Raw genomic sequence first — 27,909 nt, forward strand, 5'->3', positions numbered from 1 at the left:
CAGCCGTATTCATTGATCTGGCCAAGGCTTTCGACTCTGTCAATCACCACATCCTCATCGGCAGACTCGACAGCCTTGGTTTCTCAAATGATTGCCTCGCCTGGTTCACCAACTACTTCTTTGATAGAGTTCAGTGTGTCAAATCGGAGGGTCTGCTGTCCGGACCTCTGGCAGTCTCTATGTGGGTGCCACAGGGTTCAATTATTGGACCGACTCTCTTCTCTGTATACATCAATGAGGTCGCTCTTGCTGCTGGTGAGTCTCTGATCCACCTCTACGCAGACAACACCATTCTTTATACTTCTGGCCCTTCTTTGGACACTGTGTTAACAACCCTCCAGGCAAGCTTCAATGCCATTACAACTCTCCTTCCGTGGCCTCCAATTGCTCTTAAATACAAGTAAAACTAAATGCATGCTCTTCAACCGATCGCTCCCTGCACCTGCCCGCCTGTCCAACATCTCTACTCTGGACGGCTCTGACTTAGAATACGTGGACAACTACAAATACCTAGGTGTCTGGTTAGACTGTACACTCTCCTTCCAGACCCACATCAAACATCTCCAATCCAAAGTTAAATCTAGAATTGGCTTCCTATTTCGCAACAAAGCATCCTTCACTCATGCTGCCAAACATACCCTTGTAAAACTGACCATCCTACCAATCCTCGACTTCGGCGATGTCATTTACAAAATAGCCTCCAATACCCTACTCAACAAATTGGATGCAGTCTATCACAGTGCAATCCATTTTGTCACCAAAGCCCCATATACTACCCACCATTGCGACCTGTATGCTCTCGTTGGCTGGCCCTCGCTTCATACTCGTCGCCAAACCCACTGGCTCCATGTCATCTACAAGACCCTGCTAGGTAAAGTCCCCCCTTATCTCAGCTCGCTGGTCACCATAGCATCACCCACATGTAGCACGCGCTCCAGCAGGTATATCTCTCTGGTCACCCCCAAAACCAATTATTTCTTTGGCTGCCTCTCCTTCCAGTTCTCTGCTGCCAATGACTGGAACGAACTACAAAAATCTCTGAAACTGGAAACACTTATCTCCCTCACTAGCTTTAAGCACCAACTGTCAGAGCAGCTCACAGATTACTGCACCTGTACATAGCCCACCTATAATTTAGCCCGAACAACTACCTCTTTCCCTACTGTATTTATTTATTTATTTTTCTCCTTTGCACCCCATTATTTCTATTTCTACTTTGCACATTCTTCCACTGCAAATCTACCATTCCAGTGTTTTACTTGCTATATTGTATTTACTTTGCCACCATGGCCTTTTTTTGCCTTTACCTCCCTTATCTTACCTCATTTGCTCACATCGTATATAGACTTGTTTCTACTGTATTATTGACTGTATGTTTGTTTTACTCCATGTGTAACTCTGTCGTTGTATGTGTCAAACTGCTTTGCTTTATCTTGGCCAGGTCGCAATTGTAAATGAGAACTTGTTCTCAACTTGCCTACCTGGTTAAATAAAGGTGAAATAAAAAATAAAAAAATAAAAAAAAGAACATTTAAAAAACTTACCTTTCCTTTTTGACAACATTTACTTCTACTTTACTACATTCATAAAGAAAATACTGTACTTTTTACTCTATACATTTTCTTTCACACCCAAAGTACTCATTACAAGTTGAATGCTTAGCAGGAAACAAAAATGGTCAAATTCACACTTATCATGAGAAAATCCCTGGTCATCCCTACTGCCCCTGACCTGGTGGACTCACTAAACAGGAATGCTTTTGTAGCTTTCTTTTGTAAATATTATTTTATTTATTTATTGTTTGGGGGTGCTTTGTTTGTAAATTATGTCAGTGTTTAAAACGCATACATTTAAAAAAAAAAACATTGTGCCACCTGGTTTTATTAATTTTAAATGATTTATACTTTCACTTTTGATACTTAAGTAAATTTTAGAAATTACATTTGCTTTTGATCCTTAAGCCTCTCTGGGATTTGTGGGACACTAGCGTCCCACCTCGACAACAGCCAGTGAAATTGCAGGGTGCCAAATTCAAACAACAGAAATCTCATAATTAAAATTCCTCAAACATACAAGTATTATACACCATTTAAAAGATACGCTTCTTGTTAATCCAACCACAGTGTCCGATTTCAAAAAGGCTTTACGGCGAAAGCACACCATGCGATTATTTTAGGACTGCGCCTAGCCCCAAAAACCATACAGACATTTTCCAGCCAAGGAGAGGGCTCACAAAAGTCAGAAATAGCAATTAAATGAATCACTAACCTTTGATGATGACCTTTGAAAACATCCTCCATTCAGGATGCAAGGGTGTTGATTTCCTTCTTAACTAGCTTTAATGGCGAGCCTCCGGAAAATAAACTGGAAAAATGATGCATACCGTGTTCATAACAAATACATGCCATTCAGCCAGGGGTAAACACCAGACTGCTGCAACCGGATCGGCTGAACGTCAAGAAGTAGCGTTAGCCACTCTAGCATGGTGGTGGAACATTGTGTTTTATTTTTAAGAGATTAAGCATATTTTTCCAGCTTTTTCCTGGCAGCTTTCCATTAAAGCTGTGCGTCAATCTAAGTAACATAATAAAATTAAATAAATCCCTGTCAAAATTAGTCAGTTTAAACTAGAGATTTCTGTTCTTTGCATGGCCTGCGTCTCAATCTGCCACATCCACATATGTCGCTTTTCGCAATTGCGGTGGAAAGAGGTCAACCATGACTTCCCGAAAAACAGTCTTCTCACAAAAACGTTAGTAGTGTTTGAATGGTTTGGGCTACAAACTAATGTGACCACTTTATGGAAAGATGAGACTCTCACTCATCTGAAAGTAACCTCAATCACACTGCACACTGCTCTTTCCCACCTGGACAAAAGGAAAACCTACAGTGCATTCGTAAAGTATTCAGGCCACTTGACTTTTTCCACATTTTGTTAATTTACAGCCTTATTCTAAAATGTATTAAATATTTTTCCCCCTCATCAATCTACACAGAATGCCCCATAATGACGCAGCAAAAACAGGTTTTTAGACATTTTAGCAAATATATTTATTTTTAAATATCACATTTACATAAGTATTCAGACCCTTTACTCAGCACTTTGTTGAAGCACCTATGGCAGTGATTACAGCCTCAAGTCTTCTTGGGTATGATGCTACAAGCATGGCACACCTGTATTTGTGGAGTTTCTCCCATTCTTCTCTGCAGATCCTCTTAAGCTCTGTGAGGTTGGATGGTGAGCTTTGCTGCACAGCTATTTTCAGGTCTCTCCAGAGATGTTCGATTGGGTTCAAGTCCGTGCTCTGGCTGGCCCCTCAAGGACATTCAGAGACTTGTCCCGAAGCCACTCCTGCGTTGTCTTGGCTGTGTGCTTAGGGTTGTTGTCCTGTTGGAAGGTGAACCGCCAACCCAGTCTGAGGGCTTGAGCGCTCTGGAGCAGGTTTTCATCAATGATCTCTCTGTACTTTGCTCCGTTCATCTTTCCTTTGATCCTGACTAGTGTCCCAGTCCCTTCTGCTGAAAAACATCCCCATAGCATGATGCTGCCACCCCCATGCTTCACCGTAGGGATGGTGCCAGGTTTCCTCCAGATACGACGCTTGGCATTCAGGCCAAAGAGTTCAATCTTGGTTTCATCAGACCAGAGAATCTTGTTTCTCATTGTGTGAGAGTCCTTTAGGTACCTTTTGGCAAACTCCAAGCAGGCTGTCATGTGCATTTTACTGAGGACTAGCTTCCGTCTGGCCACTCTACCATAAAGGCCTGATTGGTGGAGTGCTGCAGAGATGGTTGTATCAGGAATCAGGCAAGACCCAGATGCAGACTGTGTCGAAGTAACAATGTTTATTAGAGCAAAGGGTCAAAGGTACAGGAAGGCAAGCAGGGTCAGGTCAGGCAGAGGTCGGTAATCCAGAGGTGGGGCAAAGGTACAGGATGGCACGCAGGGGCAGTCAGAGTGGTCAGGAGGGCGGGCTCAGGGTCAGGACAGGCAGCGGTCAAAACCAGGAATATGAGAAAAGACGGGGAAAAACAGAAGCTGATACAAAAAAACGCTGGTAGGCTTGAACAAACAAGACGAACTGGCAACAGACAGAGAACACAGGTATAAATACACAGGGGATGATGGGGAAGATAGGCAACACCTGGAGGGAGGTGGAGACAATCACAAAGACAGGTGAAACAGATCAGGGTGTGACAGGTTGTCCCTCCGGAAAGTTCTCCCATCTCCACAGAGGACCTCTGGAGCTCTGTCATAGTGACCATCGGGTTCTTGGTCACCTCCCTGACCAAGACCGTTCTCCCCCGATTGCTCTGTTTGGCTGGGCTGCCAGCATTAGGAAGAGTCTTGGTGGTTTCATACTTCTCCATTTAAGAATGATGGAGAACCTTGTGTTCTTGGGGACCGTCAATGCTGCAGACATTTTTGATACCCTTCCCCAGATCTGTGCCTCGACACAATCCTATCTCGGAGCTCTATGAGATAGGATTCCACTGTCAACTTTTGGACCTTATATAGACAGGTGTGTGCCTTTCGAAATTATGTCCAATCAATTGAATTTACCATAGATGGACTCCAATCAAGTTATAAAAACATCTCAAGGATGAGCAATGGAAACAGGATGTACCTGGGGGTCTGAATACTTACAGTACAGGTCAAAAGTTTGGACACACCGACTCATTCAAGGATTTTTCTTTATTTTTTATATTTTCTACATTGTAGAATAATAGTGAAGACATCAAAACTATAACAAATATGGAAACATGTAGTAACCAAAAAAGTGTTAAAAATATATATATATATATTTCAGATTCTTCAAAGTAGCCAGCATTTGCCTTTGACAGCTTTGCACACTCGGCATTCTCTCAACCAGCTTCACCTGGAATGATTTTCCAACAGTCTTGAAGGAGTTCCCACATACGCTGAGCAATTGTTGGCTGATTTTCCTCACTCTGCAGTCCAACTCATCCCAAACCATGTCAATTGGGTTGAGGTTGGGTGATTGTGGATGCCAGGCCATCTGATGCAGCAATCTACCACTCTCCTTCTTGGTCAAATAGCCCTTACACAGCCTAGAGGTGTGTTGGGTCATTGTCCTGTTTAAGAACAAATGATAGACCCACTAAGCGTAAACCAGATGGGATGGCGTATCACTGCAGAATGCTGTGGTAGCCATGCTGGTTAACTGTGCCTTGAATTCTAAATAAATCACGATAGTGTCACCAGCAAAGCACCCCTCACCATCACACCTCCTTCATGCTTCACGGTGGGAACCATACATGCGGAGATCATCCGTTCAACTACTGTGCGTTTCACAAAGACACAGCGGTTGGAACCAAAAATCTCAAATTTGGACTCATCAGACCTAAGATTAGATTTCCAACTGTCTAATGTCCATTGCTTGTGTTTCTTGGCCCAAGCAAGTCTCTTCTTATTATTGGTGTCCTTTAGTAGTGGTTTCTCTGCAGCAATTTATTTGAGCTGTTCTTGCCATAATATCGTCTTTTACCAAATAGGGCTATTTTCTGTGTATGACCCCTTTTGCCCGACCTCAACCCAATTTGAGATGGTTTGGGATGAGTCTGTTGCTAGATATTGTTACTGGTCACAGTCTCATTGAACCCTATTTTATATTGGTTTGGTTTGGCTGTCTGACCACACAGATTTTCATTGTTTGACTTGTCCCTTTTAATAGAGGCTCAGACGACAGGAAGATGCTTTCACAGGGGCACTGCCTGCATCCATTACCCGCGTTTATGTTCCACATTCCTCCATTACCCGCGTTTACCTATTGCATGCATACAGTGCATGTATTTTTTAGTATTCACATTAAGAATATCCTTGGAAACCACACGTTTAAGGCATTTCTACTTTTAAAGTAAAGTTTCGTTCAATAATTTGCGTAAGGATGCTTGTCAAAGGTTTTCACTATTTGTTATTACGGAGGCACAACCCTGATGATCGCACAGCAATCACACCAATATATTGGATTGAATATTGAAATCGTTGAATTGAATTGATTGTTTACCAATTAATTCAGTACTGCTAGACCGGATAGTGTAATTTGTACTCTATAGTTGGCGCTGTATATATGCACACACAACCCTCTGCTAAATATTGATTGTCTGGCTCATAAGTGTTTCGGATATCCGCCGGTACTGAGGGTGTGTCAGCGTGGTGTTGTTGTAACTCAGAAATGGCCTTAGGTCTGATGTCTTTGGGCACCAAACAGTTCTGACCACAGCAGCCACCGCTCCAGCCCTCAAGTGGACCAAAGTGGGCCAGACCAGTCACTCGATCAGTGTGTTCCGGAGTTTATTGTCTAAGACTCCTCTTCACAAGTGTTTGCTTTCAGTTACTTTATTTGTGCACTCACCAGGCGGCCACAATGCTAATTGCTAGGGGGATGTGAGGCGGTAGAAAAACAATCACAAAGGGACTCACCACAGATTCAAGTTCATTAGTGCTTCATTGAGTGAGGTAGGCATATTCCGGTCCCAGAGCTGAGCTGGGCTTGTGTGTAAATATCTGTGATATAGCCTAGCGGACACGGTGAGACATTGTATCTAAATTGTAAATGTTTTGTACAGGAAGTATATTGAAAACACCCAAATTCAGTTGCAGATGTATAGTAATCAGCAATGGCATATTATTCTGTAACCTTTGTGCAGAACAGTCCTCAAACACTCCAGAAATAGAATATAGCAAAAATACAGAGTTCTATATTTGATGATGGAGCACTATCAGAATAGTGCATATGAATAAATATGAATTATGTTGTGTCATTCATATGCTGAATCATTCTTGGGGAGGAATGTAGGCACTTGAGTTCTGGGGAAGGGGATGTGGGGGGTTGTTGCCAGTGTCAGCCCTGGGTCAGGCATCTGCAGTATGATTACAAGTGTTGACAGACTCAGGGGATATAAGCAGCATCTGAAGGGCCTCGCAGCATTCAGTGCTGCCAGTCTTACACTCTGACACCATTCAAAATAGCATCTTTAAAACAGCATAGTTATCTACACTCTGGCGTGGCACTTGAAGGGCATCAGCCTCATTAGGACTATTTCTCCCCCAGAGGAAGTGTCTGGATGATAGACACTAGCACTAACAATCCCATCTTAATACCTTAATAGCCAGCGTTCCTTTGTAGGAGTCAACTGTATATAACTATGTAACTGGCCGTATGTAAAATTATTATGAACATTTAACTGGAGAAGATGACATACCTTCCAATGCTATTGTATTACTTTCCAAATAACCTTGTCCACACCCAGGCTAATTCCTACTGTATAGAAAGCCGGCTGGTGAACGAGACTACTTGCAAACTGATTTCATGTTCTTTATACAAAAAGTATGTTTTGCTCCTCGTTAAAATCAGTAAATGACTATCTAAAAATCTGTAAATGACTATAAACACAGTTTGGCTGGGATTTATGTAGCAATAGGTATATTGCGTATGTGTTCACTGCAGCTGTCTGTATCAGACCCTCCCTGTCATACTTAGTCTCAGACTCTCCTCTGCGACTCCTCTGACACAAATTAGTTGTCTTTAGGGAGGGAACAACAGTTACAGCAATTAAACTGCCGTATTAGAAAGATTTAGGTCTAATGTAGCTCCCTCTTGTAGATGCTCCTGGGCAGTTTTTCTTGTTTTCTATTCCACTGAGACTCACTGCCTGCAATGCAGGGGCTGACACAGTGTCCTCTTACTAAAACAATGCATGATGCATTGGCTTGATGAAGTTAATCTGCTTATGTTTTTGTTCCAAATAAGGAAAGATTGTCTGTGAAAACAATGCAGATGTACAGTTCTTAATTATATATTTTTTTATGTCCTTTAAAAAACATTTTTAAAGACAGTTGATGTTCAGTCAAGCCGTGTGCTGGTGGTGGCCCAATGAATGCTGCAATGCAGTGAATTATTATCTGTTGGACAAGGTGTGTTGTCTTTCCACCTGTTTCACACCAGATGGCGATGTTCCCAACCATGACTCACGCAGCCCAGAATGCGAGCTCATTTCACAGTGCTACGCCAAGTCTTTTTCATCAATGTCAAGCATTTCCCTTTGACTATGATCCAACAGTACTTTCTAACAAATATGCTTACTACCATTTAAAAAAACAAGAAATCCTATGAGTTCTATCTGGACAACAAGGTGGAGTATGAATTTGATTACTTGTTGTAATATGTGGACTGTCAAGAGCTTGAACTGAATTTTAAGAATGTCACCAAAAATAACAGATGTTGATCCAATAAATTAACTTTCCAAACTAAAATTAAAATGGTAAAACACTATTAGATTTAGATAAAGACCAGGGCCTGTATCCAGAATGCCTCTCAGTGTAGAAGTGCTGATTTAGGATCCATTTAGCCTTTTAGATCACAATAAATCTGATTGTAAAGACAGGTGAGGACCTGATCCTAGATCAGCACTCTTACTCTGAGACGCTTTGTGGATGCGGGCCCTGATTAGCATTATTGAACATTTGAGACGTTTTCCAGCAGGGCTTGATCACTGTCAACTTTATTAAATTCATTACATTTATCCCCTCAGTTTTGTTTGATAAGTTCAGTGAATGCGGACATCCTGTCTGTTTTGTAGAGGCCATAATGGACTGAGATTGTCAACTTTGGTCTGCTGGCACAATGACAGAATCGGTGTATTGATGACTTACACCCACAGTGATGTGCCTTCCTGAGCGTCTCCATCAACATGATTACCTTTATGGATGCATATGGCATCACAAATCACTCTGCGGAGGCTAGGTGGTCACACCCTCACACCGCGCTCAAAGCCGGTGGCACAGTTTACGTTGTGTGGGGGTGAGAACGTGCGAAGCGGTGAGTGAATATGTCACAGAATTCCTTACATTCCCGGGATAGGTCTGGGGGAGTCTGGCTCGGTGTTGGGTTCCTGGGGTAAGGAAAGAGGAGCCAGGGGAATAGGGTGCCGACTCAGCAGCTGACACCTCCTCTGATCTCTCTCACTCCCTCCGTCCTCCACCCTTAACTAAATTCTAAGCCACACTGTAAAAAAAAAATCTAGCTGTTTCAACTAAATATTATTAAGTAACTGGTTTCACAGCCTTTTTTTCTGTTTACTCAACTTTTTGGTCAAAGTGTTACCTGAATTGAACATTTTTAGTTGGCTCAAACTTAGCTGCAACATGAGAAAAACAAAGGCAAAAAAATGAAAAAACGTATAATGATGTGTTTGCTCAAATTGTCTCATAATATGAAAATCACACACAGTGCTTTTAACATACAATGTTTTCAACTTACATATTTAAAACACGTTGACATGATTACATTGTGCATGTTAATTGATACAGTAATTAATATTCAACATTATCTCACCTAGGATTTGAGCTCGCAACCTCTTGGTTCGCAGCATTCCAGTCGTTCTACTTCTCCACCATGTCTGTGTCAATAACTGATTTCACCTGTATTTCTACACGTGCACTTTAATGTAAATTTCAGCTCTGTTTAAAGTACACTCAAGAAAAACGATTTTATTTATCATAGTGATTAAGGAGTGACATTAAAACAGTGTAATATGCCCCACCAACATTAGACACAAAAAAAAACTTTTAGCATGCTTATAGGGAAGGCCACTCAACATGCTCGGCACTGACACAAATGACTGATGATTGGCTGAAAGAAATGTGTAATAAGAAGATTGTGTGAGCTGTTTGAGGGACTTCAGTGCAGCCTTTGGTATCATTGAGCATAACTTATTGCTGAAAAAACGTAGGGATTATGGATTAATATCTTCTGCTTTATCATGGATGGCCAGATACCTATCCAATAGAACTCAGTGGGTTTTCTTTAATGGAAGCCTTTCTAATGCAAATTTGGTTGAGTGTGGTGTACCGCAGGGCAGCCAGCTTGGACCATTATTGTTTTCTGTGTTTACTAATGACCTTCCACTGACCTTGAATAAAGCCTGTGTGTCCCTGTACGCTGACAACTCAACACTATACATCATCTGCAACAGTAAAATAAATAACTGACACCCTTAACATAGCTACAGTCAGTTTTTGAATGGGTAACTAGCAATAGGCTGGTGCTAAATATTTCAAAAACAAAAAGTATACGGGCCTCCCAAGTAATGTAGCGGTCTTGTGGTGTCACTACAGATCCGAGTTCGATCCTGGGCTGTGTCGCAGCCAGCCGCAACCGGGAGACCCATGAGGGGGCGCACAATTGGCCCAGCATCGTTAGGGGAGGGTTTGGCCGGCCAGGATGTCCTTGTCCCATTGCGCTCTAGCGACTCCTGTGGCAGGCCGGGCGCATACACGCTGACACGGTTGCCAGAAAAAGGGGTTAAAATGAAAAATAAAACATTTTAAAATCTAAAAGCTTCCTTTTTGGGACAAATCACTCGCTCAACCTTAAACCTCATCTGGATCTATTATTGAATAATGTGGCTACTAAGCAAGTTGAAGAGACTAAACTGCTGGGTGTTACCCTAGATAGCAAGCTATCATGGTCAAAACATATAGACAATGGGTGCTAAAATGGGAAGAGGTCTGCCCATGATAAGGCCTTGCTCTGCTTTCTTGATATCTCAGTCAACCAGACAGGTCTTACAGGCTCTAGTTTCATCACACCTGGACTACTGTCCAGTTGTGTTGTCAGGAAGGACATAGGCAAATTGCAGTTGGTACAAAACAGAGCAGCCCGTACTGCACTTAAATGTACACGGAGGGCGAATGTCAATGACATGCATGTCAATTTCTCCTGGCTCAAAGTTGAAAGAGATTGACTGCATCACTATTGGTCTTTGTGTGAGGTGTGATGTATTGAAGGTACCGAACTGTCTGTTCAAGCAGTTGGCACACAGTTTGGACACTCATGGGTACAACATAAGACATGCAACCAGAGGTGTTTTCACTGTCTCCAGGTCCAGAACAGAGGCTGGGAAACACACAGTACTAAATAGAGCCATGACTACATGGAACTCTTTGCCACCACAGGTAACTCAAGCTGGCAAAAAAAGAACATATAGAAGAACACCTTACAGCACGACAGGGACAGTGAAGAGACACAGACATATTTTTATGCATTTTGTATTGTATTATGTATGTGATATGTGTTTTGGATACAACTGTGATATGTGGTTGTCTCGCCTGGCTATCTTAAGATGAATGCAATAGCTGTGGGTCACTCTGGATGGGAGTGTCTGCTGAATGGTTCAATTATAATGTAAATGTAGTGCTATCTATGTATATTTATCTATTTAATTTGTTGGGTTGTTCCTGTTTGGAACCCAGGAAGAAGCTAACTGGGGATTCTAATAAATATTAAATGATGTGAGAATAGTCAGATTAACTGAAAATTGACACAGACACATTGGTGTAGCAGGAAGATTGGAATGCCCTGAACCAAAAGGTTATGATTTCAAATCACAGGTAAGGTCATGTTGAATAATAATTACTCTAGAAATGAACATGCACAATGTAATCATGTGTGTCAAATATACATATTTACATAGTTGAAAACATTGTACGTTAAAAGCACTGTTTGTGTGTGTGTAACCAGTTGCACAGACCAAATAATAATAATAATAATGTATAGTTGAATGAACATATAAGACAATTTGAGCAAATGCATCATTTTAAATTGACTGCATTTTGTTTTCTTAAGTTGGAGTAAGGGCCAACTAAATGTTTTTATTCGGGTAACACTTGGATGAAAAAATTGAGGAAAAAACAAACAAACTGTGGAACCAGTTGCTTAATAATAATTAGTTTAAACAACTATATATTATTATTTTAAAAATATACAGTGCAGAAGAATATGACACACAAATCTTTCATCGGTTCCAACTATGTTAGTAGTGCTGAGCATGCACATTGGATAGCACACACGTTAAACATTTCGCCATGTAAGGCCTACTAATCTGTTTGATCACATCTCATTGAAGAGGCACTGCTGTTCCCCTCACCTCTCACGGGGTGAATTAATGTCCATGTTGTGAAGCATCCTCTTGTCATTTGGAGTGAAAACCAATCTATGAGTTAGCCTACGAGTGATGTGGCTCGAACAGGAATTGCTTTTTCACCACTCAAGCCAGATGAGGAGAAAATGCTCCCATGGTCTGTAACGGCTCTCTTCTATCTCCTCCTCTGACAAAGAGGTAGAACAAGGATCGGACCAAAATGCAGCGTGATGATGATTCATTATATATTTTAATGAAGGAAACCCTATACATACAGAAACTACAAAACTAACTAAATGAAATAATGAAAACCGAAACAGCCTATCTGGTGAAAATACAAAACACTAACACAGGAACAATCACCCACAAAATACACAGTAAAACCCAGGCTACCTAAATATGGTTCCCAATCAGAGACAACGAGAATCACCTGACTCTGATTGAGAACCGCCTCAGGCAGCCAAGCCTATGCTAGACACACCCCTAATCAGCCACAATCCCAATGCCTACAAAAAAAAACAATACGACAACACAATAAACCCATGTCACACCCTGGCCTGAACAAATAATTAAAGAAAACACAAAATACTAAGACCAAGGCATGACATGGTCAACATTCTCCAATTAATTTTGTCCATTGAAATTGCAACCTTGTGCTCGAAATGAGAGTAAATGCAGTATCTCAAGACTTCATATCAGATTCTGCTTAATGTGTATTGAATGGACTTAAATGCACAATTGAGTTTGGCTGGCGATTTATCAGCATTGGGTTACATCGTTGTCATATATGGTGTATTGTATTTATAGACTGAGAAACCTCTTAGGAGATACTGGAGAAGTATCATATCCTTCCGACTGCAGCCCTCTTCTAAGACAGTCCAGAACATTTTGCTGGAAGTTTGCTAGTGGGTCCTGTTTAAATTGTATTTTTGACTCAAGTAAAATGACAATGATTTCTGCTGTGTCATCGATGACTGTGGACCTTCAGAAAGGTCACCGCTGCCCTGGTACATTTCCCCTCAAACACTTATGCCCATTTGAGAATTTCTGTGACACTTGTGTACCAGATGCACTTTTCCTTTCTCTGCAGAGGCTGTATCCTCAAACTGCTCTCCACTCTGAACACTCCCATCTGCCGAGCTGCACTTACACAACTCAATGCCGCCGAAAGGTCGGGCTGAGCATGCCATTTGAACCAGGGTTTATTATTGATTACGTTCAGTGGGCCCTCTGTGGCAGCCTGTCTGTTTAGTGGTGTGTTTCGTTTTTTGTTAGGCTAGTGAATGTAGGCTACTGGGTTGTGTGTTGTGCTCACTGCTGTTCAGTAGCTTACTCCCAATCCCTCCCATACACCTCTGACTCTTTCACGTGTTTATTCCTGTCAGAATGTTATGTATGCACATGTTATCCACAGTACATAACTTAGGCTATCAGTTACCTTTCTGAGTAAGCGGCATGCATAAGTATGTGAACATAGTATCATGCATGTACAAGCACATGCTCCATCAAAGAGAATGAATCAATAAATACAACACTGCCAGTTCCTGCTGTCGTAGAAAACGCCAAACGGCAAAGTCATACTGCTTCTTTTTCTGCTGATGAATTATGGATCAGCTGCATCAGCAAGAAAATAGTCCCCAGACCCCAACGTTGTATCCAGTCCCCTTTGACTTGACTGGCCTATATTCCTTCAAACTGAAATCCAATGCTTTTCAATATGCTATCCCATATTGATTACTGGGTTTCTTAATTGTCACAATATCACTGAAGTGAATGCTTGTCCACTTTGTTTTTGTGAGTTTTATCGCTTGCTTTCATTAAGATGGAAATTCAGCTTCGTTATCTGAATGAGCTCGTGCAGCAGAGTTACTGCTAGTTTGGGGTTCAAGTTCAAATGTGAAATTCTCATCCCACTGGACAAAAACAGGTTGAATCAACGTTGTTTCCAAGTAATTTCAACAACAACAAAAATCTACGTTATTGCATTGAATCAACGTGGAAAACGACATGGTCACATTTTGTTCATTTCACGTTGAACTCTCGTTAGTTGACAACATAACCAAATCTAAATCAAAACCAGACGCTGAAATTACGTCTGTGCCCACTGGGATGTCAATTCCTGAAATGTAATGGTCAGGAATGTTAGTACTGAAAGGGATAGTTGATAGATGAACAGACATGCAGTCGTACAGTATTGACTTTCAACACAATGTTTCTCATCGTATCCTATGTTTAAAGAATGCTGTTGGCATCAATATCATTTAGGCTACACTAACAGTGCTGGTTGGGCTAGTTGCTTGAAGATAGCTGTGTTGAATACACTGCTGGGGGTATGCTAGTGGTTCTGATGTCATCCTTGAACAATTCTCTTCCAATGCATATTGGGTCTCCCCCAGCTGTTGTTTCAATATCATCTAACCCCACGTTAATAAAAGCCTAATTGAAAGAGCTTGATATCCCAGTATATCCAGTTACTTACACTTGTACACAAAGCCTGTATGAATGGCTATACCCTTCAGCCCATTCTGTGTGTGTGTGTGTGTGTGTGTGTGTGTGTTGAATAGAGGACCCTATAATTGGTATGGAGACAGCTGACCTGCCAATAACAAAAGAAACCTCTCTGGCACATTTCCCTCCGGTTAACTTCCTGTTTCTTTGTTCCATATATAAGCATTCCACATCCATACACACGAGCGCACACATGCACACTATTAATGTTTGAGGTCAAGGCAAGTCAATTAATGCATTTTGAGCTAGCTGTTAACCTTACAAGTCTAAATCACATCTTGATATTATGTGCCGTTGTGCCAGATTAGTAGTAGGCCTAGGCGGAGTTTGCTTATCAATCATATATAGTACTGTAAATCTCTCTTTCACCCTCCGTGTTGAATAATCCTGCCGACTCAGTGATATTCTACATATCAAACAAACTGTAAGGTCTTAGAAATGTGATGGAGAGGGAGGAAGAGAAACGATGATATGAACTCCATAGAGGAGGTTACTTCTTCTCAAAGTAGAGAATTTCTCTTTTTGATGGTATCCTTAGTTTTTCTGAAATTGGTTGTATATTATTATAAATGAAAGAAAAACACACATTTGAGACCCAGTTTGTTCGACAACGGCAGTTGCTGTTGACCTGTTTCTGTTTCCTTATTGTGCTGCAGGCAGCTGTGCTTAATTGTATCTTTCTAGTCAGATTGCTGTGGATAGTAACCCAGCTGTTAATGGGTCAAGTGCAGTTGTCTCTGTCAAGGATTCATGCATCTAGACGTGTTGTCTTTTAATCTCGCTGTGTGATATAATCCATTCTAAGTGCTAATGGAAAGAATGTCAGAACATGCTCTAGGAAATTGCAATGTTCTTGGCTGATGCCCATTAATTTTCCTCCCATGCCATAATCTCCTCATGGTCTGCATTGGGGCTTTGAAAGAATTGTCACTATTCAAAATGCAGAGGTGCCTAGGGGTAGTTAATAAGATTAACAAGATTAACTTGGCCATTGGGCAACCCCCCTAAAAATTTGAAATATTAACTTTGTTCCAGAACATTATTTTTAGGATGTCCCAAAGAGTGAATACCATTAAACAACCCATAACGGCTGTGCACTTCAAATTTGCCAGTGGATCTCTTGAATTTCTGCTAATGAAATCCCAAAATTTTGTCAGTAGAGATGTACTTGATATGGAAATTCTGGACAAAAACAGATAATCAAAAGTTTTTTTGCCATGATTTTTTTTGTACAGACGATACAGATGTGATGGCCAATATTATGCATATACATTATCATTAGGCATCCCTGCAGTATTGTCAGGACTGGACATATGGTGGTAAGCTGCTGATGATGGTGGTGGTATAGCAAGGTCTACCCTAAAATCACTATCTGTTAGGCTGTCATTACACTCAGCAGTTTTAGCTGCACATTAATCAGACTATTGAAAGCTCTCTATGGTCCATGTCTGTGTCTCAGAGCTCAGCAGCGTCAATGTCAAGGCCTCAGCATGGTTCTCATTAACATAGCTTTCCCAAAATTGATTTAAGGTTTACTTTGTCAATGACATCTTCCTTTTGCCTATTCAGATGCTGTTTGCAGGACTTTCTGCTTGCACAGCCAGTTAAACCCTGTAGGCATACAATAAATGTGCTTTTCAGCAGGGTTTACTGATGTTGTAACTTAAATTGTAGAAGCAGGTACAATGAAGACATCTAACTAGCTTGCAGGAATCCATTGTTGTGGGTTCCCACTATGGCCAAGCTGCAAAGTCAAAATTGGCTATATCATTAAATTGAATGGGTAAAAAATTAGCTTAGGGTTAGGTTCAAAATCAGACTTTAAGAAACCAGGGCTTCTTGGCCAGATAGTGATGGCCATTGTTGTGCACTAACAGCCCGTGTTAAATGAAGACGATGTGGGGCGATGAAACAATGGAAGCCATTCATTTTCAATGAAAGAAAAGCGATGAGAAGTGAATTGGGCGGGGGACCGTTGGGCGATGCGATCATGGGCAAGAGAGTGTGACCATGGTGGGACCTAAGTTTGGGAAAGCTGAACTTCATGCAAGTACTCAGCAATAATGCAGGGCTATTGACCAATCAAAGCTCACTATAGCTTCAAGCCCCTACTGGATTGCCTGTTGATACTGAGCACTACCTAGCTTGCTAGCAACCACATGATGAGCCACTCTGGACAAAGCTAGTGTGGCTAGGTGATGCATCACTGCATATTAATACCCCCTAATACCACGGCGCACAAACATTCAGCACCATGGACAGATCCCTAATCAGCACGAAGTTAACAGAACAGACAATGCTCAAACATTAAGGACCATGGACAGTACCCCGATCAGCAGGAAGTAAACAGCCTGTTTATTAGTCTCTGTAACTGTTTATTAGTCTCTAACTGTTTGTTGGCCTCTAACTGTTTGTTAGTCTCTGTAACTGTTTGTTGGCCTTTGTAACTGTTTGTTGCCCCCTGTAACTGTTTATTAGTCTCTGTAACTGTTTGTTGGCCTCTGTAATGGTTTGTTGGCCTCTGTAACTGTTTGTTAGCCTCTGTAACTGTTTGTTGGCCTCTGTAACGGTTTGTTGGCCCCTGTAACTGTTTATTACACTCTGTAACTGTTTTTTGGCCTCTGTAACTGTTTGTTGGCCCCTGTAACGGTTTGTTGGCACCCTGTAACGGTTTTTGGCCTCTGTAACTGTTTGTTGGCCCCTGTAACTGTTTATTAGTCTTTGTTTTGGCCCCTGTAACGGTTTGTTGGCCTCTGTAACGGTTTGTTGGCCCCTGTAACTGTTTATTAGTCTCTAACGGTTTGTTGGCCTCTGTAACGGTTTGTTGGCCTCTGTAACGGTTTGTTGGCCCTGTAACTGTTTACTGGCCTCTGTAACTGGTTTGTTGGCCTCTGTAACTGTTTGTTGGCCTCTGTAACGGTTTGTTGGCCTCTGTAACTGTTTACTGGCCTCTGTAACTGTTTGTTGGCCTCTGTAACTGTTTGTTGACCTCTGTAACTGTTTGTTGGCCTCTGTAACTGGTTTATTGGTCACTGTAACTGTTTTGTTAGCCTCTGTAACTGTTTGTTGGCTCTGTAATGGTTTATTGGTCACTGTAACTGTTTTGTTGGCCTCTGTAACTGTTTGTTGGGCTCTGTAACTGGTTTATTGGTCTCTGTAACTGTTTGTTAGCCTCTGTAACTGTTTGTTGGCCTCTGTAATGGTTTATTGGTCACTGTAACTGTTTTGTTAGCCTCTGTAACGCTTTGTTGGCCTCTGTAATTGTTTATCGGCCTCTGTAACTGACTGTCGGCCTCTGTAACTGTTTGTCGGCCTCTGTAACTGTTTATTAGCCTCTGTAATTGTTTATTAGTCTCTGTAACTGTTTGTTGGCCTCTGTAATTGTTTGTTGGCCTCTGTAACTGACTGTTGGCCTCTGTAACTGACTGTTGGCCTCTCTGCCATGCTTGTCTATTCTACTGTTCCCCTTTCACTTGAACTGTAGATCACTTAAACTGTATAATTGTGAAAAATATTGCTGTCCCAAAATATAACTGTCCCAATTAGAATTTCTATAGAAATCATTTTTGGAAGTTGAAACATTTACAACAGTCATTGCTTATTGTATAGTAATGGAGTGTTTTATGATTTTACACAAATGGAAGAACAGGCCATATCCACTTCTGGAAGAACAAAAATCAGGTTGCAACTCCATTCCTGTAGTCATATTTGCAATGCAATCTTTGCTATGTAATAACATGTTAATACAATGTTAAAGGCTAAAATGTTATTTATCATGGAAACTGGCCTACACTCTGATTTTAAGAAATGTATAGATATAAAAAATGTGATGTAGCAGACAAAATGCTTTGTCTTTTCAAATTGAGAATTTTACCAAAGCAAAGCAATGATTTCATATAACTGTTGTTTGTGTATCAGCAACAGCGCCCCTCTTTGTGGTTGCTAAGGTATGACTTGACTTGTGCTCCTTGGCACCCTTAAGCACCTGGGGAACCACGTATCATGGTACTCTCTGACGTATAGGCATTCCCCGCGGCGTATGCGTTATGTAGTCTGTTCAAGGCTGACAATAACACCGCGTTTTCCTGAAGGTTGGGGGGTAAAGGAATCCGTAGACGGAAAGATCACTCACATTCCTGTGACATGTTAATATTGGTTTTCCTTTTTTAATTTGTGCATTCTCTCTATAATACACAGAAATCTTTCCAGGAATTCCGAAATGTGTTGTTGTGTAAACTTCCTGAACAAACAGCGAAGGAAGTGGCGGACAGGATTGCCATTGCTCTCCGGTGACTACTGGACTGTTTTTACACCTTCATTCTAAATAAGGAAGCAGCCTGTCAGACATATGACCAGCGTCCCAATTTGGGCTCGGTCAAAGTACCCATCGCATCCCATGATTGCTCAACTCTACCCAATGAAACTCCTCTCCCCTGCCCCATCTCACATGTGAGGTGACAGCGGCTGCACATACTCTCATCAGACTTGCAGCTCAGCGCTTGCTGCATACACTTGCTGGGTTGCAACTTTTCTTCCTCTCTCTCTCCCTCCCTCACTTTGACGGGCAGCAATGAAGTCAGAGTGATGTCATATAAGGATACGAGTGCCTGGCAAGGTGACATAGGTTTTTGGTGAGTGGTATTCTCCACAGCCAGCGTTGCCTATCGAGAGGCGCCAGCGTTGCCTATCGAGAGAGGCGCGGAGCTGCAAAGATGATCATCACCACCACCTCAAGCTCTGTCACGCTCTCTCCCTTTTCTACTCCTCTTTCGGGCTGTCATTTCATGCCAGAAGACCTTATCTGCCTTCCAAAAATAAGCCTTTACCACCATGCCGAAGGAAGAAAAACAAGAAGACAGGTATTTTTAGGGCCATTAACTTTGACCACGTGCCCCGAAGGTAAACTGGATGGCCATTGCGCAAAGGTTCTTCATCGGTATGTGCAACGAGGCCAGCACGCACTCGACGTTGACTGCAATTGTTCTCTTGGGGTCTCTATTGGGATTGTGTCATCATATCCGATTCCAAGCAGGACTAATGCAACTTTATTGGAGCAAAGGTGGGAGACCCTCTTTTCCCGCTCTGTTCTGGGAATCTCTGGGGCGAAATCGGACATGAACTGGGAGAGTGACTATTTGATGGGCATCAAGAGAGTGCGGCGACTTTACTGCAACGTGGGCATTGGATTTCACCTGCAGATCCTCCCTGACGGCAGGATAAACGGTGTACATAATGAGAACCAGTACAGTGAGTCGCATCCTGAAATGTAATTCCATAGAGAACATATAATATGAGCGGTCCCATGTAAAGGCGACTTGAGAGCTCCTTGTCGGTCTTGCATGATATTTAATCATTGAGGTCGACAACATTGAATGTCTCTCAAAGCAAAGACAAATCTATTAAAAAACCTTGTATCATTCAGTGCTAAATATCTTCCCAGGCCAAAACATGACATGAATGCTTGGACCAATATAGACGCCAACTTATTTTTACACTGGCTCCTTCTGTGGCCCAGAAAAGGATTGCCATGCACGCCAGAAAGTGCAGTTATGATAGATATTCATTTGGGGAATAGGAAATGAACAGCATTGTTCCCCAAATGATACAGAACAAAGACGATGCATGCAGAGTAGCCACCTACAAGGTTACACCCACCGCTGCATCACGCACGTCTTTGTTCCCCATAAGTCAAACGCATTGATACACTGTCAATTTGACAAGGTTCCTCTGTATAACACCATGCTTTGTTTGACTAGGTCTAATAGAGATCTCTGCGGTGGAGAGAGGAGTGATAAGTATGTATGGAGTGAGAAGTGAGCTGTTTGTCGCAATGAACAGCAGAGGAAGGTTGTATGGAACGGTAGGTGTGCGCAAATTGTATTTCCCTCTTTTGCTGGCATGAGAGATAAGAGAGATGGAGAAAAACGCAATGTGTTTGAGATTAGCTAACTTCTTTGTTCATATGTTATTACCAATTATATATTTTTAAGAATTTGTTTTGTTAAGTAGACCCTTTGCATTATTTTGTTCTCTGTGAATCAAATATTACCTCACTGATGGGAGCGTTCATGAGGCACGGAATGATTCCATTGTAAATTATTCATAATTTCCAATTTCCCAGGTTATAACTTGTTTCAGTGTGGTCTTTCTGTAGCTTGTGTAGCATAATGGAAAGGGTTTTTGTAAAGGATAACACAAATTTAATTCTAATTGAAATATGATCTGTTGAATAAGACGATAAAAACGATGCCTAATTGAACTCGTGAGTTAACACTAGTCTAATAGTCTATCAATCATCTGATTGCTTTTCTGAGAGTTGAATGTCTGAAGCTATTTATTGAAGGAATCAATCAATGTTCAAGGTAGGAATACTAATCTAAAGAGAAGGTGCTTTAGCATTGATTATATTAAGATTGATTTTATGGGCCAATGTTGAATTAAAATATTGCACCATATTGCACGTCTACGTGTTGGCGTACTGCTGTAAATTGGTCTGAATTGGCAAACATTTGGCTCTGACATTTTAGCCTATAAAACTGCACCCTGCTTTTGGCTTGCAGTCAAAGATGTTTTAGTATGAAGATACAATAAAACTTCAATAAAATGCAGTCTCAAATAGCCGCCTGTTTCTTTAATAGTCGGACATCGTCACACATTTCAGCAAATAAACGCCTGTTTCGAATAAACGATGGGTCTAAATGCATTGTTTACACGTGAACTTCAGTGCATATGGTAAAGATTGCGCAATAAGGTACAGGAGAGCAACATTATTGCCATGGATGAGACTGCAGTGTGGTTTGACATGGTCGCCTCAATTACAGTGGATACAAAGAGTGAGAGAATGATGCTGAAGCTGAAATTGCGGTGTGTGATAGGGAGCCTAGTCATTGCAAGTCTGATCTGCAGTGGATGTGTTATTAAAATGTTTATACTGGTCATACTGGTCACAAAGTGTGGTAGTCTTTTCAACATGTTATTGAGCAATAGATGCCTTGCTCAAATGGAAGCCTCCAATTCAAACTCCCATTAGACAGATCTGCAAATGTTATAATGTAAGCGCCAGTTGCGTTTGGTGACAGAAGCAAGTAAACCGCTCTGGCTATTATTTTAAGTTGTACAGTATGTAGAAACTGCATCTCCAATAGAAATCCCCTATCTCGCTTGTAGGTGATGTCATGGCAACGTTGGCTAGCTAAACTCATGCGCAGAAACGCGTCATCGGTACAATGGTCGTTTGGCGCCGAACTGCGCATGTGCAGGCCACTAATCAAAGGCACTCCTTTGATATAAAGTTGTTTTTGACGAAAATTAAAACATGTAAGTGTCAATCTAGGTTGTGCCTTTTAGATTTCGAGAAAATTAACAACTAAGGAATAATTTTTTCACTTCCCTCATTGACTTCTCAAGTGTTTTCGGAAGTCTCGCGATGTTGGGCCTCTGGGTTGATAAACTGGGACTGAACAGAGTAGTGTTTAGCTGCAGTAAACATCCAAATCTATTGCCGTGGAGGAGATCTACAACTTGCTGAAATGTATTTAATGTGTTCAGCTTGACAAGACACTGTAAATCAGCAGGCAATGATTCATCATGACCTTGATGAACAAGGAGTGTCAGAACTCTTTTTAACCACGTTTAGTCCAGTCCTCTGTTTCCTCTGTATTTGGATTACTCTTGAAATTGTTTATTGTCTGTATGTTTATGTTAGATCGGTAGAAAACCCAATACTTGAATCATGAAAAATTATCTAAAAAATGATTTCTATAGAACTTGGAAATGATTGAATATGAATGACTGTGTTACAACAGAAATTTAGAGCATGTGGTTTTAGATGTTTGAAGTGGTCATTTAAAGCCAGCATGCAGTCTTTTTAATTAAAATTTTTATTCCTCACTGTATGTCTTTTTCATGGAAAATAACTCCAATTTTATTTTATAATTTATTTCACTGCACCTCCTTTTGCCATTGAAATTATGTCTGATCATGTATGCGGGTTGATAGAAATGTACATATATTTACATATACAACCCCGATAGGTGGATAGAATCGTCTAGAGACTATAAAGCCTAACCCGCTTACCCCTTCACAGTAGGAGGATACATATGCAAACAAAAGATGACCAGTCATTGGTCAGAATAACCAGATCAAATTATGATGTCATGCTGTGGGCCAAAAACTCCATCCCACCTTAACAGTCTGAAATTCCAGGCATTTTTTCCCAAATGTTTTTATGCTAAAAGCTTTTTTGTTGACCTTGTCTCTCCATTTGCCATTTTTAGAAATTCTTCCGGGATGAGTGCAAGTTCAAGGAGACCTTGCTGCCAAACAACTACAATGCCTATGAGTCTTCGGTTTACAAGGGCTCCTACATCGCCCTCAGCAAACATGGCCGCGCAAAGAGAGGCAACAAGGCCACCACCGCCATGACTGTCACACACTTCCTCCCCCGATTATCATGATCAAAGCTGGCAATAACTCACTAATTTGCACATGTGGAGGTTCTCCAAGGTAATATAGAATTATACAATATAAATATTTACCATTACAAAAGGATTGCAAAAACTACACAAGTATTTATTATCTTTATATATGTATATTTGGATAGCTACCTTTGTATTAGAACTTATGTATATGCCATTATTTGCTGCTTATCATTATCGATTGAGGAGTGTATTTACACCTTTTCTGGAAGTACATACCGGTCGTAACGGGAGTAAATCAAGATAGTTGCTTAGCCAAACTCCAAAACAAACGGATTTTTGACATTATAACGCTTGCATAGCTGTCGAATGGGAGCTTGAATCGGAGCTTCCTGGGCGTTCTCTAACTCACAGATACTGGGGCAGCTTCACCCTGTCTTTGGGGTGGATGACTAATATCCTTAGCTTTTAGGAGTGAAATGGATACTTTTTATTACCTCAAAGAACCACTTGACTGGATAAAGAGATGCATGGAGTTACTGTATGCTCAAAGTAATACCTGTTTAGTCTATCCTTTCTCTGAGACCTTTGAGCACTTCCTGGTTCACTCCCCTGTGTTCAAGATTGCTATTTTTTAGCAAAAGGGGATTGAGAATGAGACTACTTAAATGCACTTCCCTTGCTGAACGATGTGAAGGTGCCTTGGTGTTCCCACTTGTGGCCCTCTTAAACTTGCATGTAAGAGACACCCGCTGTAGTCAGAAATAGGGCTGACACTCCGAGGAGGGCCTCAGGGGGCAGGTCTATCTCTGGTTTATTTTCTTTTTCTGTAATTAGATTGATTAAGTAATATACACTCTGGTACACAGAGAGAAGACTAGAGGAGAACTTCCATGAGTGTGGGAGGTAGTAGAAACTCAGTTGCCCCCCACAGTAGAAGTTTAACCGCCATGTGAGACTCTAGTCTCTCCACAAGGTCATTTAAACACGGTGGGGCTGTTATGTGTTACAGACTGGATTCAAACCTCCTTTGTCTCAGAGCTCATTTGCATCATGGCTTGAAATGAACTGAAAAAGGGACTGGCATAAGAACGCACAATAAAACATGTATCTGCTCACAAACTGGGACACTGCTGAAATGCCCAAAAGCTTTAGCGTTTGGCTTTGGGTGAGTGTGTGAAATGTAAAATTGCAAGCTTTTGTGCATCGCCATACATAAAGATGTCTATTAAACCAATGAAACATGATGTAAATATTGACAAATGTGAATCAGAAAAAAGAACCAGGAACAAGTTGCGTAGTTCAGGTTGCACAGTGACCATCCATGATGGTGCCTGATGTCTTTTTTGTTGTTGTTGAGAATCGTTCCCATACATGGTTATTTATTTAGTTGTTTAGTGTGTTTGGTGAAATCCCATAGACCCCTCCCAGATCAGTGTGCTCTGCAGCAGCACTGCAGTGGCAGAAAGTTGTTGGAAGCAGTAGTTTGATGGTTTTAAATGTAATTACGGGGAGGCTCAGTTCCTGGAGTCAATGTAGCACTGGACTGAAGGACAGTGCAGTGCCTCATAGTTAATAGTGTTCTTTCCTCTGCTGCTGGTTACTTGAAAACTGAGGCTTCTCACTCTGCCCACCCCAAGTCACCCTCTGGGAATGTTCTCTTTGGTGGAGCCGAGGAGGAGCAGGACTATTTTAACCTAGAAAAGACTTATGGATGCGGCTCTGCTGTCGCTGTTTGTTGAATCCCACCCTGCAAGAATGTGTCTCATCCAGGAGGACTGGCTGCTCCCCCATACTCCCCTTTAACCAGTACCACCCCGGTCGTCAGATACCCCTGTGAAAAACCCATGGGGCTGGAGGGACCTGGGATTCCAGCAGTAACCCAGGAGCTTCTTCTCCTGCTTTAGTCCTTTTAGTTCACAGTCCGAGGTCATGGACCAGTGTTGACCCTGACTCTATGTCCAGGGGGTCTGCTATTTGAGTCACCCCCCCTTTCCCCCCCACTCCCATAATCCAATGTTTGTCTCTATTTGATAGTGTTATCTCTCTATTCTGATTAATTTGCAATGAATTTGATGTAAAAGCTAGTTGATTGGTTTTAAAGGGACATACAGGGCTGTGCTTGGGTTGATTATTTTTATTTATGGAAATTCCTTATGCACTGTTTGAATGGTCTCCAGAAAGACCATCAGTGGCCTCCCCCAAGACTTCCATCTTGTCCTTAATTGCTCTTATATGCGTGGCTTTAAAGCTACAGTCTGTGATTGGTGCATCCATTTTTGGACTTTAAGGTAATGTAATGAGCCTTTATAGCCATTTATTATTAAATAAATATAACTTTATAGAAATGCTCATTAACCCAGGTTAAACAGTCACACCCCATCAGAACCCAAAATATAAGCTTGGTTTATTCCACATAACATGAACAATGAGGTAAACAAACACTGCATGGAATTAAAATTAGTTAAAACTATAAAAACTAGTGGCTAGGCAGCGTTTGTTTTTCAGAATGCAGACTATAGCTTCAAAAAAAAAAACTACTCATTGTCACTTGTCATATCTGATTGCCTGGCTGAGAATGCATGTGTCTGAGATCTGCAGTTGCTTTGAGTTACGTCTTTTATTTCTCTTGCCGAAGTTCAAACACTTGGTTTGATGCGTCTCTGCACTGCATTAATGTGAATGCAGATTTCATTTTTGCTCCTCTCACACCCCTTCCCTCACACACTTGTGCGTAGCCTACATCCAAATACTTCCAGGGAGGGGACCTCTGCAGACTTGATGCAGTACTTGAGACAAAGAGCAAAGTCACTGCAAGTCTCTATCCTCGCAGTTCTCTGTCTCTACAGCAGGCCTTGTGGGCCACTGTGACGTCAACCAACCAACTGCTCTTCAGGAATCCTCTAGCTCTGCCTGAGAACCAAGGCTCTGATGTCAAAAGACTGTGGACAAGAGCTTCCAATCCTATCTAAAACAACCCTTCCCTTACACTTTTGCAATATTAACCGAGAGGTCTTGGAACGGTTATTTAAAGATTTTAGTGGCACATTGGAGTATTGCAAGGGAGTTTCATATTGCAGTGTAAATGTTAAACAATTTCCACAGTTTACAAGAGTCCGTTGAGGTTATTTTCAGGAGTGATGGAAGCTTTCTCTAAAGGGCAGCACCTACCTGTACACTTACTAGTGGTGTGCAACAGGAATTTACTTTTTTTTAGGCTGGATTGTTATGGGCATACAATGACTCTGTCACATGGTATAGTGGCCTGGATCAAATCTCCTTTTCCTAACTTGTTGTAATGAGAATATATGTGCTGGAAGTAAATCCTATTGTTTGTCTATTGGTTAAAGAGTGGTCTCAGAGATCAGACTTAAGACGTATTGCCGCTGTGACTGCATGTGGTATTACATGAAAGCATTCTGGGATAGTTATTGACATTGGTAAATGTACAAATGGAAAAAAATTAATCAGATACATTGTTCTGATAAAAGGGAGTCAAATATCTTTTTTAATAAGTTCAATGTGAGTTCATTTGAACAGCTTAATCCTCATGTCAACATACCAGGGTGTGAAGTGTGTGTGAAGTGTGTGTGAAGTGTGTGTGTGTGTGTGTGTGTGTGAGAGAGAGTCTTGCACACCCTCCCTCAAAGTCAACAAGATGTCAAAGGTGCACCTTATCAGAGATCTTGAAAATATTGAAAGTAGTGCTGCTTGTGGAAAGTGAAGGTTTGCTATCTTCAAAGTAGCTTATAAAATGGTGTCTTTCCTATGTCTGAGCATGGTAACGGGATAGTGAGGCAACTAAAAGCTGGAAGCCTAAAGATTACAGGTTCATATTCTGTTCCCTATCAGACTTGACCAAAACATACGACCACAATAAATTCTAGTTCTTTTTGAAAATGATTTGTGAAATGTGTCAATGAACTTCAGCAGAGAAGGCATCCTGTTATCATGCTTGATTGGGAGTGTGTCTGCATGTGTTTCCCTTGTGTGTTTCGGGAAAACTTTCTTTCTCTTGGTTTTGTACCCCTGCACTAAGGGGAGTGAGCTTCCACCTGTGCCCCTTCTCTCTGTTAACATATACCTCACCTTCTGCCTTAGTTTTAATTTGTTATGACGATTGTAAAATAGTAGACTTCTGCAATCATTTATTTCTGAAAAACTGACAAGGGTACGTAAGAATACTAATATATTGAAAATGTTTTTCCTTTTATTTTTGTACGTATGTGCTGTGCACAGCATTCTACTGTATTCCTGAGATAACAATAAACGTTTGTTTTTATACTTGTTGTTCTCTTGGTTTCTTATTGAGCCCGTGGCTGTATGGGTTTGTTAAATGTGACAGAGAATCATGTACACTTGTACACAACTTGATTTCCTCCTAGCACCTCAAGCACAAAGATGAGTGAATTACCAAACATATAGTGTGTAATGCACACTGACCAGTGCCCTCTGCAGCCTATTGCAATACTTAAGGTGATCTACTATTTTAAGGTTCAAGGGCACTGCTCTGCAAAATGTGACCCCTGAACCCCCTTATAGAATGTTGACATTTCTTATGTTGAAGCACCAACAACAAAGGCAAAACTGCAGTAGTTCTTGCTTTGAAAAGTGTCTAACATGAAATCATCATGTCTGAAAATTAGATTAGATCAACTTTATTGTCCCACCAGTGGGATTTCATTTAGTCAGGTGCTTAACAAGACCAAGTACATAAAACATAGAAACAGAATAATAAAATGAATTTGAAAGGGTAATAGGCTACATATATGAAATGAGATAGTTATGACTGCTCATTTTATTTTTATTTGGTCCCACACTAGAAACCCCCTGTGCTGTCCATATTGCGACATAAATTACCTTGTGGTTCCCTCTGCTGGTCAAACTCTGTAATGGTGGAATTGTTTGTGATGGACAGTCTGCACCAACAACCATACTTTATTTAAGGGGGGCCACTCATCATCACATATACGCACAGTGTAATGTTAATTTGGAGCTTAATTAGTCATATTCACGCATGGATTTATGTTTTTATAAT

General features: G+C 41.2%; 1 pseudogene; it reads left to right on the forward strand.

The window, feature by feature from the left end:
• The first annotated feature begins 19,177 nt into the window (after positions 1-19,177).
• On the forward strand, positions 19,178-23,013 carry LOC121839355 (annotated as a pseudogene).
• Positions 23,014-27,909: the final 4,896 nt, after the last annotated feature.

This window comes from Oncorhynchus tshawytscha, linkage group LG15, assembly GCF_018296145.1.
Source record: "Oncorhynchus tshawytscha isolate Ot180627B linkage group LG15, Otsh_v2.0, whole genome shotgun sequence".
NCBI classification, from domain to species: domain Eukaryota; kingdom Metazoa; phylum Chordata; class Actinopteri; order Salmoniformes; family Salmonidae; genus Oncorhynchus; species Oncorhynchus tshawytscha.